Source organism: Eleutherodactylus coqui, chromosome 13, assembly GCF_035609145.1.
Source record: "Eleutherodactylus coqui strain aEleCoq1 chromosome 13, aEleCoq1.hap1, whole genome shotgun sequence".
Lineage (NCBI taxonomy): Eukaryota > Metazoa > Chordata > Amphibia > Anura > Eleutherodactylidae > Eleutherodactylus > Eleutherodactylus coqui.
In genome coordinates this window covers 63,294,356-63,310,362 of record NC_089849.1, presented here as the reverse complement: position 1 = coordinate 63,310,362, position 16,007 = coordinate 63,294,356, and positions in this window count along the sequence as shown.

Here is a 16,007-nt window from a genome sequence, read left to right as displayed (position 1 = left end):
TTTAGCTACTCCCCTGCTAGGGAAGTAATGATTCTTAGAGTGCATTCACACAGGCGAGAGTGAGTCGCACCCAACATTCTCAGTAGTGGACACTCATTCTATGTGCTGTGAGACATGCAGGAGACCGCACATCTGCATGTTCTATCCTCGTACGAGACTCGAACGAAAATACAACAGGCTGCGTTTTTTTGTCTCGCAGCAAGAGAAAAATTGCCAATGTATATACACCCATTACAAATAATGGGATGTATTTATGTGCCTGTTTTGTGCGTTTTACATAATTCCCAACAATTCTGGGAAACAACCTCAAAGAGGGCGGAGTTTGTGCAAATTTTCCCTAAAGTGGGCGGTCCATGAGTGTTCCTGATATTTTTGAGCGGTCTCAGAGCGGGGCTGGAATGCCCTGAATTATGTTGGTAACTATAAACTGCTATCCACTTGTTAAATACCTGGATAGCGATAAATGATTGCGGGTCACGTTGTGTGAGAAGGCACAGATCTCATGCTATTTCAGTCCTATACTGTTGCCCTATTTGACTCATACCAATTTTTGGACAAAGGGTACTACACCGATCTGATAAAAGTCTTGGATCCTCGACAAGCTAGTATTGACAACAAGTACATCATCTATTACATGAACTCCATGTAGATATAATGGAACCCTGTAGAAAGAAGAGTGTACAAAGCACACCGAAGTCATAAAGGATACAGGGTAATAAAAAAGTCCGTACGTAAGATCTCATGAATGCCTTCACTGCGACAGATGCAGAATAGAGGATGTAGGAAGGCAGAGCAGGAGAGTCATAGCGCAAAGAGCATTAGAGGTCAGGCATCTTGTGGGCGGGGTCATGAAGCATTCCCGTGTGGATGAACTTCAAGCCAGGCTTTGTGGTAATGGTGAAGTGAGTTTTTTTTTATCAGCTATGAGTTTCAATCTGGCCAGTTAAACTATTGCACCTTGAATCCCTTGAGGACACAGACATTCTTAGTTTTTTGATCTCCGTTTTAAAAAAAAAACAAACCAAAAAACCCCTTTTTTATTTTTCCATCGACAAAGACAAATAATGGCTTGTTTTTTGCAGGACAAGTGATATTTTTCAATGGTGCCACTTAACATATTATATAATGTACTGAAAGACATTTCTAAGTGACATAAAATGGAAAAAGCGCAATTGTAAAAAGTTTTGGGAGGTTTTGTTTTTACACCATTCAAAGAGTGGTAAAAATAACACGTCAGCTTTAGGGCTTATTGAAACGTCCATATATAGGCCAGGTTTTCACGCCCAGACGATATGAGCTGTCCCTCTCTGCAGAGGGAGGAGGTGGAACGGGACTGAAGCAGTGCAATGAGCTCCCGCCCCCTCTCCAGCCCTCGCCACTGTTTGCAATGGGAGGGGCAGGATGGGGGTGGAGCTAAGTTCCGCCCCCTCCTATTCCAAATAGTGGCAGGGGGCGGGAGCTCAGTGCACTGCTCCCGTCCCATCCCGCCTCCTCCCCCTGCAGAGGGGGACAGCGTATATCGTCCGGACGTGAAAATCCGGCCGATCTACGGACGTCTGAATAAGCCCTAATTCTGTGGATCAGTAAGATTTCAGTGATACCATTTTTTTAAAAAAATGTTGTTTTACTATTTAAAAAAAATAAAACACCTTTTTTAATGAAACAAATAGCTTGTGTCGCCATCTTCTGACACTCATAACTTTTCTTTTTTCATTTCTATCAATGGGGTTGCGTGGTTTTTGGGGTTTTTTTGCAGGGTGAGGTGTATTTTCTTTTGGTGCCATTATAAAGTACATACGACTTTTTAATCGCTATTTATTCAATTGGTTTGGGACATCAAGTGACCCAAAAAAATCTCCTGTTCTAGCACTGTTCATTTTTTCAGTCAGTACGCAGAGTAAATAATGTTTTGATAGATCTAACCTATACAGACATGGTGATACCAATTATGTTTTAATTATTCTTGTTTTGATTTTTTACTTGAAAAATGGGAAAGGGAAGATTGAATCTATTTTTTTTAATGCTATTATTAAAAAAAATAATAATCATTTTTTACTTCGCTTTTCTTTAGTCTCCAATATTTCAGTATCGCATCATATGGTACAATTTAAAGGGGTTGCTTGGGTGTGGAAAGATTTTTTTTTTAAACCCGCTACAAATGTGTTTAAATAGTAAAAGCAACCATGCTCACCATTTCATTTCCCAGGGATCCCACGATGCACCTCAAGTGGTCCTCCAGATCCTTGCTTACAAATGGCTACCACCTGACTGCTGAAGCCAGACAGAGGCCACAGCAGTCACATGGCATTTTCCTGGGAGTCATGATACTAGGAGAATGGCACATGACCGCTGCCGACTCTGAATACCTGCTGCTGTGAGGTGGCAGCCATTCGTAAACAAAGACCAGGATGACAGTGGAAGCTGCAGCGCTAGATCACCGGGAAAACTAACAGGCGAGTATGGCTGCTTTTACTGTTTTAGCACATTTGCAATGATATTTAAAGGGAACCAATAACCAGGTTTATGCTGCCCGAACCATGGGCTGAAAGAACCGGGGACACATATGTCCAATGCTTCCGTATATGTTTTATTCTGAAACACAGGCATTTCAGAATAAGCAGACTGTGAAGTTTGAATGGAGCTCTCAAGTCAAAGAGGTGAACCATGTGGGGCTCTACTCGCCGACAATGTGTTGACTGACAGCTCCTCTCGCTCTATGTGCAAAAAGAGAGACCTGTTTGCGGGTGGGAAGAAGCCGACGTGGCCCAACTCTTCAACTAGGAGCTGCATTCCGGAGCCAAACTTCAAAATGTTTGGGCAGCATGAACCTGGTGACAGGTTCCATTTAAAAAATTATCCCACACTCGGACAATCCCTTTATTAACATCCGGCTATTAGGCTAAAATCCACAACAGGCCTGGGATCCGTCACTGAGCCCCAGGCTGGCATTACACCCAAATAGCACCCCACAATCTCATCACCAGAGGGGGACAATCGGGGAACAGAAAGAGCCTTCAACTTTGTCCAGCCATTTAATTGTCATAGTCAGCACTGACTCCAGCATCTAAATGGTTAAACAGGTAGGAATGGAGTTTTTTCTGAGCCTGGTTGCTACAGCTTGGTTTCAGTAGTGGTTTACAGCCACTACCTTCTGCTAATGGATTCAGTTCCTGAGCCAGCTTCATACAAACCCTGCACACATCCAACATACATGTATTTTTCTTCTTTTTGACTGTAGAATGAGATGAGCGTATTGTCCTGTTGGATTGATCCTTTGTCTCTGTTGAGTCCCAATATATTGTGTCCCGGTATTTAAGGAATTAGGCTATAAACGTGCTCGGTGCGGACCTGCTTGTTGGAAGTTTGGAGAGAATCTACTGGTTTTTTTGTACTGCTAACATGACGAAGAACCATGACGTGAGGTGCCCTCTGCCCCCGCTAGTAAATTCCCAACAAAACTCAGATTATGAAACGTGCATTCCTCACATTCTTCTTCCTGCAGGTCAGTGAAGGTCATGTCCCTGTGATGTAGTGTTCACCGGCTAGGAAGGAATGTTGATCTATTGCAGAGACAGCGGACATGCGCAGTCTCTGCAATAGCTCGGCACTCCGTGCTACGCTGTGAACTAGTGACGTAGTGTACATTGCCGGACAGGAAGAAGACTGCCTGTGAATGTACGTAGCGTCTCAGGAAGCAGAAGATTCAGCCAGCTGGAGGTGAGGTGACCCCCCAGGACTGCAGGAGACAGGAGCGGTAAGAAGATCTGGTAAGGAGACTGCCTGGGGAGATATAGGTTAGTATAGAATTTTTTTTTTTAATGATAGAACAATTTTAAATACTAACGACCTATACTTAGTATAGGTCAACAATATTAGATTGGTGGGGGCTGACTCCTGGCATCCCTGCCAATTGGCTGTTTGAAAGGGCTGCAGCTTCCACACTTCATACCAAATGCAGCGCCATACATTTCGTAGTGGCTGTGCCTGGTATTTCAACTCAATCCCGATTATCATTCAGATTCAGTTTGTAGCACGGGAATATGAACGATAATCGTTCTGCATAAATGCCTTCATGATCTGAACGAAGATCGATAATTCGTTCATTCTTCAGAATATTCAGGCACAAAAATCAAATGACAGCTTGCCTGTGCAAACTTCATCTATAAATGACTGCCTGTTCACTGTGAATTCAGGCAGGTGTCTGTAAGTGATCTCTGGCCCGCTCTGCTTCCATTCACTGAGCGATGATCGCTCTTATGCAGAAGTGATTATCGCTGGGACGGCTGTCGTACGCTTTTACACCCACCAGTCGCCCCATGTAAAAGGGCCCTAGCTGACTTGGATGCCTGCATACACTGTACTACAATACTGAATTCACAGTTTCACTACCATTTGGTGGCTCATATAGCATCTCACTGCTAGCTTGAAAATATATTCTGGGGTTTTAGAACAGGAGCAGAAAAGAAGCTTAGTTTTTTTCATCTTTCAGCAAAAAAGATTTTCCAAAAATCTTCTTTAATCATATTTTAGCATAAGTCCATTATCTGGCATAACCAGAAGAGCATTGATGACCTGGTTGACCACATGAAATCATTCACTCATATACTCTATGGTTCTCATTACAGCAGGCAGGTTTTCTAGCTTCTGTAAAACTGCATGTCCCAAGACATGCGGAGAATTATAGATTTTCATCAGTTGGATAAGACTGCATCAGGAGAAATTAATGGAAAAATCATTTTAATTTAACATTAGCAGTTTAAAGAACAGGAGATAAGAACATTTGCTTTAGGTACAGTTCCAGCAAAGTTTAACTTGACACTTTAAGGCTGGCTGCACACGGCATATTTGCATTGCGGAATCTGCTTGCAGAGGAAAAATCGCAGCATGCACTATTATAGTGCGGTGTCCACACAGATGGCTTCCATTGAACCACCCGGCAAAGACAGTCTGCCAAGAAAACGTCACAATGTGATTTCACCCTGGGAGTCAGCCATGACTCGGTGCTTGCGCCAGGGGACTTTACCTTCACCTATACATATGGACACTTTTTTTTACTCTGATTGAGTAAAGAAAATTGCAGCATGTCCGCTTCTTGTCTAATTTTTGGACAAAAATAGCACATATCAGTGTGCAATGTTCAGCACATTGGACAGTACATGGCAGGGGCGTAACTATTGAGGATGCAGGGGATGCGGTTGCACCCGGGCCCAGGAGCCTTAGGGGGCCCATAAGGCCTCTCTTCTCCATATAGGGAGCCCAGTACTATGAATAAAGCCTTATAGTTGGGGGCCCCGTTACAGGTTTTGCATTGGGGCCCAGGAGCTTCAAGTTACGCCTCTAGTACATGGATAGGATGTCTGAGGGCTGTCCGATGCCAGTTGTGCCTGAGAATTTCGGGCACAACCTTTAAAATGCCCATGTGCAAGAAGCCCTATATTGAATCTTTCCCCATGAAACTATATATCAATCTGATCAGCTCCTCCTGCTCCATAATATCATACCTGCAGTTTGGACAGCCTACTTGAGCGGACAGATTCCCTTTAAGAGGAGTTGTTTTCCCGTAGAACCCATTCATGTCTCACAACCACTCGAGTAGTAACACGAAACTCCTTAGAACTAATTCACTGCTGACGTTAATTTGCTTTGAATTCTTTTTTAAGTTCACACATAGGGCTGCTGAGAATCGCAACATCGTTGCCAACTCTTTATTACACTCATCACAGATTCCTAATGGTGATAATTCCTTGAAAAGAGAGATATAACAAAAAAACAACTGGTGGCTCGACGCAGCGCTCCAGGAGCAACCAAATTCTTAGAACAATTAAGTTCAACTTCTCCTTTATTTAGTAATATGAGCAACCAGCTTTGAAAAAACGCATTTTGGGGTGAAACCCCTTCATCAGTTCAGCTGGATTACATAAATCAGAGAACTGAAGTATGTGAGGTCCCAACTGCCAGAAAAGAATACCAGAATATTGGTGGAGGGTGGAGCGTTCAGGGCAGGAAAAGACGTCCCTGGCAGTTGTACTCTCCACCGATATTCTGGTATTCTTCCCCAGCAGTTGGAATTCTTCTTCTCACATTCTTCAGGTCTCCAACTGTATGTATTCCAGATGAACTGATGAAGGGGTTTCGCCCCGAAATACATTATCCAATGCTGATTACTCATATTAGCAAATAAAGAAGTTGAATGTAATCATTCTTAGAATTTGATTGCTCCTGGAGCGTTGTGCCGAGCCACCATTTTTTTTATTGCTGTAACTCTCCGTTCACCCATGCCCAGTTGGGGGGAGCACAATCTGGTCGGTAGCACCTGTGTAATATCTTGTACACTTCAAGCCCATACGACCGTTGCCTTTCCTTTGGGTCACTCTTACCACATTGGTGTTGCTCCACCCCTTTTTTCTATTCTGCATCTAACTCCTTGAAAAAGCAGTCTTCACAGCCACTATTTAGTCACAAAGGCAGCAGGTAAGATGAACTTTGAGAAAGTAAAATTGGAATCCTCACGTCTCCAAATAAGGCCTGCAGAAACATGTGCAAGGATGGATGATTCATAAGTGAAAAAATATAAATTCAGAGAATCAGCCGCATGCCTTAAAATACATTTCTGTAAAGTTCAGTCTTAAAGTTCTGCTAATCCTAAAATATAAAATGTCTCATAAGAGCAGCTGTGTGTTATATCGGCACGTCTATAGGCTAAATATTTCATACCTTCAGAGATCATGAGATGCTTGACACTTATTTGCATTTGAGATGTAGATAATTTTAGCGATTCTTTGGGAATTCTGTATTTATCAGAATAGCAATTAAATAGACTGGAATATTTTGGTTTGCAGAAGTACATTTTTTGTAAAAAAAAAAAAAACAACTCCAGCACCTAGAAGGAGTTGTCGTTTTTTTGCAAAACTCGGTATGCAGTTGCATTTCTGGCAGATATGCAAATGATTAGAGTTGTGGTGTGATTAGATGAACAGTCTTGCCACCTGAGGTCCTAAAAGTGATTCCTTCCTTGGCCTATAAAAAGGCACTCAGTGGTTCCTTGTGTTTAGTGACCTCTTCTTCCGCTTGCGTAGAGCTTGTTGACCCCTAGACATATCTCCACGACCAATCAAAGAGATTTCGCCCAGTTAACAGAGTTTGAGAGGGGGAGCATTATTGCAATGCAATAAAATGGATAGTCGTATTAATGACCTGCCCGCCATCTGGGCCGTTCTGACCAGGCTATTAGGAGGTGTTAGGGCTAGTGGATGTGTAAGGGCAAACACACAAGGCAACCAGGCTCAGAATGTCCTCAACAGACCAACAGTAGAGAGGATCAACTGATTGCCCGACAAACACAAGCAGCTCCAACTGTTTAGTTGTCCGCCAAACATGTGACACCATTGTCACAGGCCTCTGTGTCTGTCTGAACCATTCCCAGGTGCTTGGCTGAAGGACATTTGGCCTTATGGTGCCAATTATATGTACTGCCTTTGACACCCACCATCGTGTCTGTTTGCAGTAGCATTGTGAATGACAAAACTGGATTGTTATGGAGTGGGACCGGGTTGTCTTCAACGACAAAACCAGGTGTTCGTGTATGGAGACCTAGGGGTGAGCACCTCAATCCTGCCTTTGCTGTGGAGCGGCACACTGCCCCCACTGCTGGTGTTATGGTCTGGAGGACCATCGCATACAACAGCCAGTCACCCCTAGTGGTGGTACAAGGGACAATGACAGCTCCGTTATATGTTCAGGACATCCTGCAGCCACATGTGTTCCTCTCCAGCAGGATAATACACAGCTACACACAAGAGTGTCACAGGATGCCTCCACAACATTGCCACACTTTCATGGCCTGCCTGGTCACCAGATTTATCGCTAGTAGAACATATATGGGACCATATGGGACGCCAATTTCAACAGCCTACAAGTTTGCACAATCTAGAAGCTCAGTTAAAGCAAATATGAACTGATAGGCTGCAGGATACCATACAGTACCTGTCCATATCATATCTTGCGTCCAAGCTAGAGGCGGTCCAACAGGGTACTAGAGTCTCCCTTCATATGTTCAGCCTTCAGCCATAAATTAATCTTTTGCTCTAATACTGTAATCACTTATATCATTGTGACAATCACATGTGAAATTTCATTCAATCCCGAAAACTGACTTTCTAGTAAAGATTGGAACTTTTGAGTACTTTTCAAGTAAGTGTATGGAGAATAACTTCCATAAAAGCAGCCCCTGTGGCACAACTCATGTCAGCCTCCTCTGTTTTGTGGCCAACTGGCAATTGATGAAGTTGTGAGTTGGGCACTACAAAGAGGAGATGCTACTTAGCTACGACCTCAAAAATATAAAGATTAGGGATTAGAGATGAGTGAACCTACTCGGCCACGCCCCTTTTTCGCCCGAGCGCCGCGATTTTCGAGTACTTCCGTACTCGGGTGGAAAGATTCGGGGGGCGCCGTGGGTGAGTGGGGGGTTGCAGCGGGGAGTGGGGGGGGGGGAGGGAGAGAGAGAGGGCTCCCCCCTGTTTCCCGCTGCTACCCCCCGCTCCGCCACGCCTCCCACGGCGCCCCCCGAATCTTTTCACCTGAGTACGGAAGTACTCGAAAATCGCGGCGCTCGGGCGGAAAAGGGGCGTGGCCGAGTAGGTTCGCTCATCTCTATTAGGGATAATTGCATAAAAGATCTAACGCACATAAATTCCTGAGATTGTCCAAAGGCTTCCCATTCACAAATGGTCACTTAGATCCTAATTTGTGAATGCAAAATGATCCACGTTATGTGGAAAAAAAGAATAAGGTTGGTCAACATGCAGTTAGCAAGACCTCAAGATAATAAAGATGCAGATTGCATTTTAATTAAGCAGCAATGCATTTTGGGGCCACATTATGACTCTTTTCTCTAGAACTTTCTAAATGATAGTAAATGCCTGTAAACATAGTATGATTTACAATATGTACACATACTGTACAAGAAGGTGGTCATACCACAAGGTGCCAAAGAGCACATTTCTTTGCTTACCTGGTAATGCTCATTGAAATGATTACTTATAGCCTCGGCTAACAATTAAACACAAATACTGTAAGTACGTATTAGGCGCTCAGCAACTGACACAAGGAGCCCAGTGTATATGACATTTTGGTTATTACAGCATATATTGTTGTAATTAATATTCTTGTGCCTGAAAATGACAGTCAGTCCTCGTCATAGCTAAATAAAGCTCAGGCTTAGAGCCTGTGGCACATGAAGGGTAAGACAGGTGTCCTTTTCATTAAGACCGCAAGAGTCACAATTAACATAGTTATATATGTTAAAGTGGTTGTACCAGAATTTGCAGGATAGGGGATATCTTGCAGATCGGTGGGGATTTCATCACTGAGACCCCTGCTGATCTCAAGAACGGGGTCCCATGTCCCCCATCCTTCTCACTGCAAGGTTATTGCCCCCTTGGCAGTGAGTAGGAGACTGAATGAAGCGCTGGTTGCGCAAGCGCACCTGCACTTCTTTTACCTTTTGTGGGACTGCCGAGATACCCGGGTAGCACCCGCTTAGGTATTTCCGTTAACCCAATTGAAACAAATGGCGTGTTGGCTGCACATGTTCAGCCAGCACTCTTTTCATATTGACATCATTGCAGAGGAAGAAGCAACTCCTGCAGTGACAAGACAGCGGGATATGGGAGAGTTCTCGAGATCAGTGAGGGTCTCATCGTTGAGACCCCATGATATGGAAGTTATCTCTTATCCTGTCAATAGGGGATAACTTCAAATTCTGGTAAAACCCCTTTAACCCCTTAATGACGCGGGCATTTTTCTTTTTCCATTTTCGTTTTTTCCTCCCCCCTTTAAAAAAATCATAACTCCTTTATTTATCCATCCACGTCGCTGTATGAGGGCTTGTTTTTTGTGGGACAAGTTGTATTTTTCAATGGTGCTATTTAAAGTACCATATAATGTACTGAAAAACTTTTAAAAAATTCTAAGTGGAGTAAAATGAAAAAAAAACGACATTTTGCCATCTTTTAGTGCGTCTTGCTTCTACGGCGCACAAATGGCAGCAAAAACGACATGATAACTTTATTCTATGGGTCGGTACGATTACTACGATGCCAAACTTGTATAGGTTTTTTTTTACTATACTCCTCTTTTTTTTTTTTTAAAGACATAAAATTTTTTTCAATTATTTTCTGCGGTCATTTTGTGCGCGCGATAACTTTTTTATTTTTCCGTCGACGTAGTTGAGCAAGGTTTCATTTTTTGCGGGATGTCCTGTAGTTTCTGATAGTACCATTTTGGAATACATACGACTTTTTGATCGCTTTTTATTGCGTTTTTTCTGGGAGACAGGGTAACTTAAAAAATGCATTTCTGGCGTTCTTCATTTTTTTTTTCGGACGACGTTCACCGTGCGGGAAAAATTATGTGGTACTTTGATAGTTCGGACTTTTACGGACGCGGTGATACCAAATACATATTTTTAATTTATTATTTAGATTTTTTAATAATAGATATGGCAAAAGGGGGGTGATTTAAACTTTTACAACTTTTTTTTTTTTTTCAATTAAAAAAAAACTTTATTGATTTTTTTTTTACTTTACTTTGAAGTCCCCCTGGGGGACTTTAAGATGCGATGCTTTGATCGCTCCTGCAGTATGACGTAATGCTATAGCATTACGTCATATTGCTTTTTGACAGGCAGCCTATGAAGCCACCCCACGGGGACGGCTTGATAGGCAGTCTGCTAAGGCAGCCCTGGGGCCTTTCATTAGGCCCCCGGCTGCCATGACACATGCACGGCTCTCCCGATCTCACCGCGGGGGGGCCGTGCGGGACCCCCGAACATCGTTCGGGGGATTTAAATGCCGCTGTCAGAATTGACAGCGGCATTTAAATGGTTAATAGCCGCGATCGGCCGCGCGGCCGCTCGCGGCTATTGCCCGCGGATGTCAGCTGTTATAAACAGCTGATGCCCGCACTGTATGAAGAGAGGTTGCATCGCAACCTCTCTTCATACATACCCCGACGCTCCATGACGTACCAGGTACGTCATTGGTCGTTAAGGGGTTAAAATATTCTATTACAAACTTCCCTTTGGTTATATCCCCTTTTCTGTTGATCCTGAAGGAAGAAGAAAGTCCTTTGAAGCTAATGCTAATCTTGTCTTAAAGCTCTCTTGAGATAGAATCCAGCACTTGTATCTAGTAGAAGTAAGCTGCAATATATAGAAGTTATAAATGACAGCTTCAATTCATATTTAATTCCAGCCACAAAGCTAAATGGACTTTTAATTATCTGCATACATTTTGCATAGCATCTGGAATACTGCATTCAGTTCTAGAGACCTCACTTACAGAAAGACATTGATAAAATAGAACAAGTCCAAAGAAGGGCTACAAAAATGGTGGAAGGTCTCAAGAACAAAACGTATTAGGAAAGACTTATAGAGGGAAGAAGGAAGAGGGGGGACATGATGGGCACCTCCACATATTTTACAGGAGGAAGAAAGGGGAACATGATGGAAACCTTTATATATGTTACAGGAGGAAAGAAGGGAGAGGGGGGACATGATGGAAACCTTTATATATGTTACAAGAGAAGAGAAGGGAGAGGGGGACATGATGGAAACCTTTATATATGTTACAGGAGGAGAGACGGGAGAGGGAGACATGATGGAAACCTTTATATATGTTACAGTAGGAGAGAAGGGAGAGGGAGACCTGATGGAAACCTTTATATATGTTACAGGAGGAGAGAAGGGAGAGGGGAGACATGATGGAAACTTTTATATATGTTACAAGAGAAGAGAAGGAAGAGGGGAGACATGATGGAAACCTTTATATATGTTACAGGAGGAGAGAAGGGAGAGGAGGACATGATGGAAACCTTTATATATGTTACAGGAGGAAGAACGGAGAAGGTCAATCTCTGGAGGGGAGCAGCTTGTCTGCTTTGTTGAGCAAGGCCTTGTTATAATGGACACAGATAGTAAGCTAATGGATTAACCATTTGTAAAACCTGGGCTAGGGAGGCTGGCTATGGAGGAGGGTGGTTTGCAGTGTTCTGAGCTGGCTGCCGCTTAAATGTTATTGGTTGAATGTGCTGACAGCCTGGGTAAGATTAGCTCCAGGGATATCTGTTGTGGAAATCATGTTAACTTCGAAGCAACCAGGGGGGCATGTTTGGTGGTGCTAACTTAAGGGAGGCCATAGCTGAATCCAGGCAGGACTGTGAAACATGCGAGTTCTGTGAGGAGTAGAAAAAAAGCTATAGTGGAGGTTCAGCCTAATGGGTGCAGTTGTGAAGTGCTCCAGACTGAACGGGGTAGCCCCTGTAAAAGGAGGTGCTATGAGAGGGGCCCTTGAGAGCAGGGCATGAGAAAAGAGAAATAAGAATCCTTGAGTACAGGGCTGGAACTAGTGGAGATAAGGGCCTGGGATAGAGGTGGGCAAAATCCAGGTTAGATGAAGGGGTCCTTGAGGTCATGACTTGGAAAAGCAGATCGTTGTGGATCCTAGGAGGGGCAAGCTTTGTTTTGGCAGGTTAATGGCAATGGATAGGCATTTAAACTTAGGCCCTGAAAAACCCCTTCAAGCAAGACTGTTTGGTTCGGGCACATTATGGGTTGGGAGGTGCAGCTTAAAAAAAATGTGTCTCTGGTGTGTTCCTCTTCCATTCATGAAAACGTGGGAGATAAGCTACTGGTCTGCAAGTGGTTAATATCACAATAATTATGTCTTTTCTAGTAAATTACATTTTGGAACTCACTTCCTCTCGGATACATTGTCTTCGCTCAAAAAGACACGCACTGAATGTTTTAACAGATAATCATCAAGCAGATGTGCCTCAAGCCTCCAGCAAATAAGAGTCAAGTCGTGCAATTGGAAGGGTTTCAGCAATGATTTATCGTAGGATATCAAGTCACCTTGACATCTTACCTCTAAATTGTTCTGGAAAAATCTGCACTCATTAGAAATCGAGTTGTGATTTAGGAAGGCTGGAGGGCTGGCCGCGTTACAGTACTGGTTACATAAGATGCTAATTAAGCAGACTAATGGGAACGTAAACATGCAATGGGATTCACAGAAGTTTCACCATAAATCTCTTAGATCACAGCTCGGAGAATAAGTGCTGCTCTTCTACATTTCGGTAATGCTAAGTAAAACAATATGCATGAAGGGTGGGAGGAAAGGGGATGACCTACGGCATGGTGTACATAACATAGAAGCAGCGCATACAACACATTACTTACAGGCTGCAAGTACAGCAGTAACATTGATATGATTGGATATTCTAGCAGTTGGAATCATTTCAGATCTTACTGATTTGGCCAGTTGATCAATCTACACAACATTTTCATTGATAATATCCAAAAAATCTCTACACATTGAACAGATGTTCATGGTCATATGAAAGTTGTGTTTTAACCCTCTCCAATCCACTGTCTGACGTCTAAAGACATTCTAAATTGAAGGCTGTACAGCTCCGACATCGGTAGATGTCCGGCAGGGTATTCTTACTGTAGAGAACTGGCCGCTCTGTTGTCGGGGGCCTCTCCAGCATGTCACATACTGCAGTACTGGCTCTAGCCAGCAGATGGCGCCATTGTATAATGACAGAAAGTGAAAGCCCCCTAGGAAACTCTGAATTCAAAATTGGATTGCGAAGGGTTAATATCCATATGCTTAAAGATCTGGGCCCCCCACAGGTTGGAACTTAGTAAATTTCCCCCATAGAATCCTACAGTCATCTAAGCCCAGCATCTTTAACTCCAGGCTTAGTAGGATTTCCCCCGGTGTACAATGTGCTTAATAAAACCCAATTCCTCAAAAATTGGGATGCTGTGCAAGATGTAAAGAAGAAAAAAGGAGGCAATGATTTGGAAATCTCATATAATCATATTTTATTCACAGTAGAACTTGGACCTCATATCAGAAGGTGGAAGGGAGACATTTTTCCATTTCATTTTTTAAAAATGTACTAATTTAGAAATTGATGGCAGCAACACATCTGACAAACGTTGGGGCAGAGCCATGTCTATTATTGTGTAGCTTGCCCTATTCTTCCTACAGCAGTTTTGGAAGTTAGGAGACCAATTGCTGGAGTTTTGGAAGAGGACCGTTGTCCCATTCTTGTGTGATGTAGGATACTTGTTGGTCAACAGTCCCGGGTAGTCTTTGCCGGATTTTGCATTTCATAATGCACCAAATGCTTTCTATTGGTGAAAGAGCTGAACTGCAGCCGGCCAATCAGAACCGGGACTTTTCGTCTGGCTCAAGTAGAAGATTATTCAATGATGACAGTGTTTGATGGTGGAACTAAAAAGATACATATGTGTATTGGAAAAGTCAGGAAGGCTTCCCACAAGATTTTGCAACAGAACACTGAGTTATTGGACCGAGGCCTTATTCACAAGAGAGCTTTATCGCAATAAAACATTGGTCAAAAACTGTGACCATCTGAAGCATTGGATTTCAATACATTTATTCAGAAGGGCGATGTTTAGCCGCGTAAAATCGTCCGGCCGTAAAAGACAGTACATACGCTGCCAATTTATACGTGTGGCAGAAAAAGATAGGTCTTGCCCTATCCTTTGGCCACTGTTAGCCAGCAGCTCCCATAGAAGCCTATGGGAGCTGCCGGCAAAGGGAGGGAGAGGGAGTTTAGCAACGGCTAGCGCTGTTAAACTATGTCAGCAGACTCTATTGAGCCAGTTGAAGGATTTCTCCACAGCTAACAGAATTCCGGGCTGCTGCATCTATATGGTCGAGAAAACACGAGATTTAGCTGCGACTTTGTCTCGACCTTCACCCACCCATGGATTTTTCGCCTACATTGCGGTCAGCCGGAAGGCGCATCGCCCGTTTGAACAAGGTCTTAAGGTGGTTTTACGCAGGACAACTATCATCCATATAGTCGCTTGATACAGTGAATTTTAACAACAGATTTCTGTGTAAAAACAGCCACCAACAGGGTGATGAGCGAGGATGTGTTCACTAGTCGCGTTGGCTTAGCTCATCTAAAAAATAGTCGCTGGTTGATTAATTATTGTCTGGTGTAAACAGGCAATTGTCTGTCTTTCAATAACTAGCCTGCTGTTCATTATCTCTTACTGAACTTGAACAATCACTTTATTTTAACCCTTTCCAATCCACTGTCTGACGTCTGAAGACATTCTGATTGAAGGCTGTACAGCTCCGATGTCGGAAGACATCCGGCAGGGTATTCTTACTGTATATTACTGGCCGCTCTGTTGTCGGGGGCTTCTCCAGCATGTCCAATACCGCAGTACTGGCTCTATTCAGCAGATGGCACCATTGTATAATATCAGAAAGAGAAAGCCCCCTAGGAAACCCTGAATCCAAAATTGGATTGCAAAGGGTTAAAGCACAGGAACAACAGCCCTTCGTACACTGACAACTCACTGTAGCGACTATTTCAAGCAACTAGTTGGATAATAGTGGTCCCATGTAAGGCTACCCTTAGTCATTATCAGAATCTCATTGTAGTGCATTTCATATTGCACAGTAGACTTCAAAAAGAAGCATCTGGCCACAGCGTTCTTAGCAAAGACAAAACACACAAAAAAGCCACAAAAAAGTGTCACTTTTCTGAAAAATCACTCTGTATGAAAACAGTGTAAAGATAGCTTTTCACACATCCCCTGGGCAGTCTATCAGTATACAGTATGTGCGCATTCAAAATGTCACACATTGATATTTAAAAATTAAACATCCCTGTGAACGGGAGCAGCTCATAAACAAAGGAAACTATTTTTCTCCGAAGCTCTGCTCATTCGTGCATTGGACTAATTGACAGAATCTTGCTTTATTTTCAGCAAAGGCTCATGCGCAGTATGGGCAGGGAATGGTGTAAAGTAAAAAAAAAAAAAGCCTTATTCACCTCTTAAATGCCCCACCCCCACACCCCCAGGTCTAGTGCAGCCACCCCAGTGCCCGCTGCTTCGATTCCGGAAGATGGGGCATCGATCATATTCCATTCATTATACATGTGCCCGC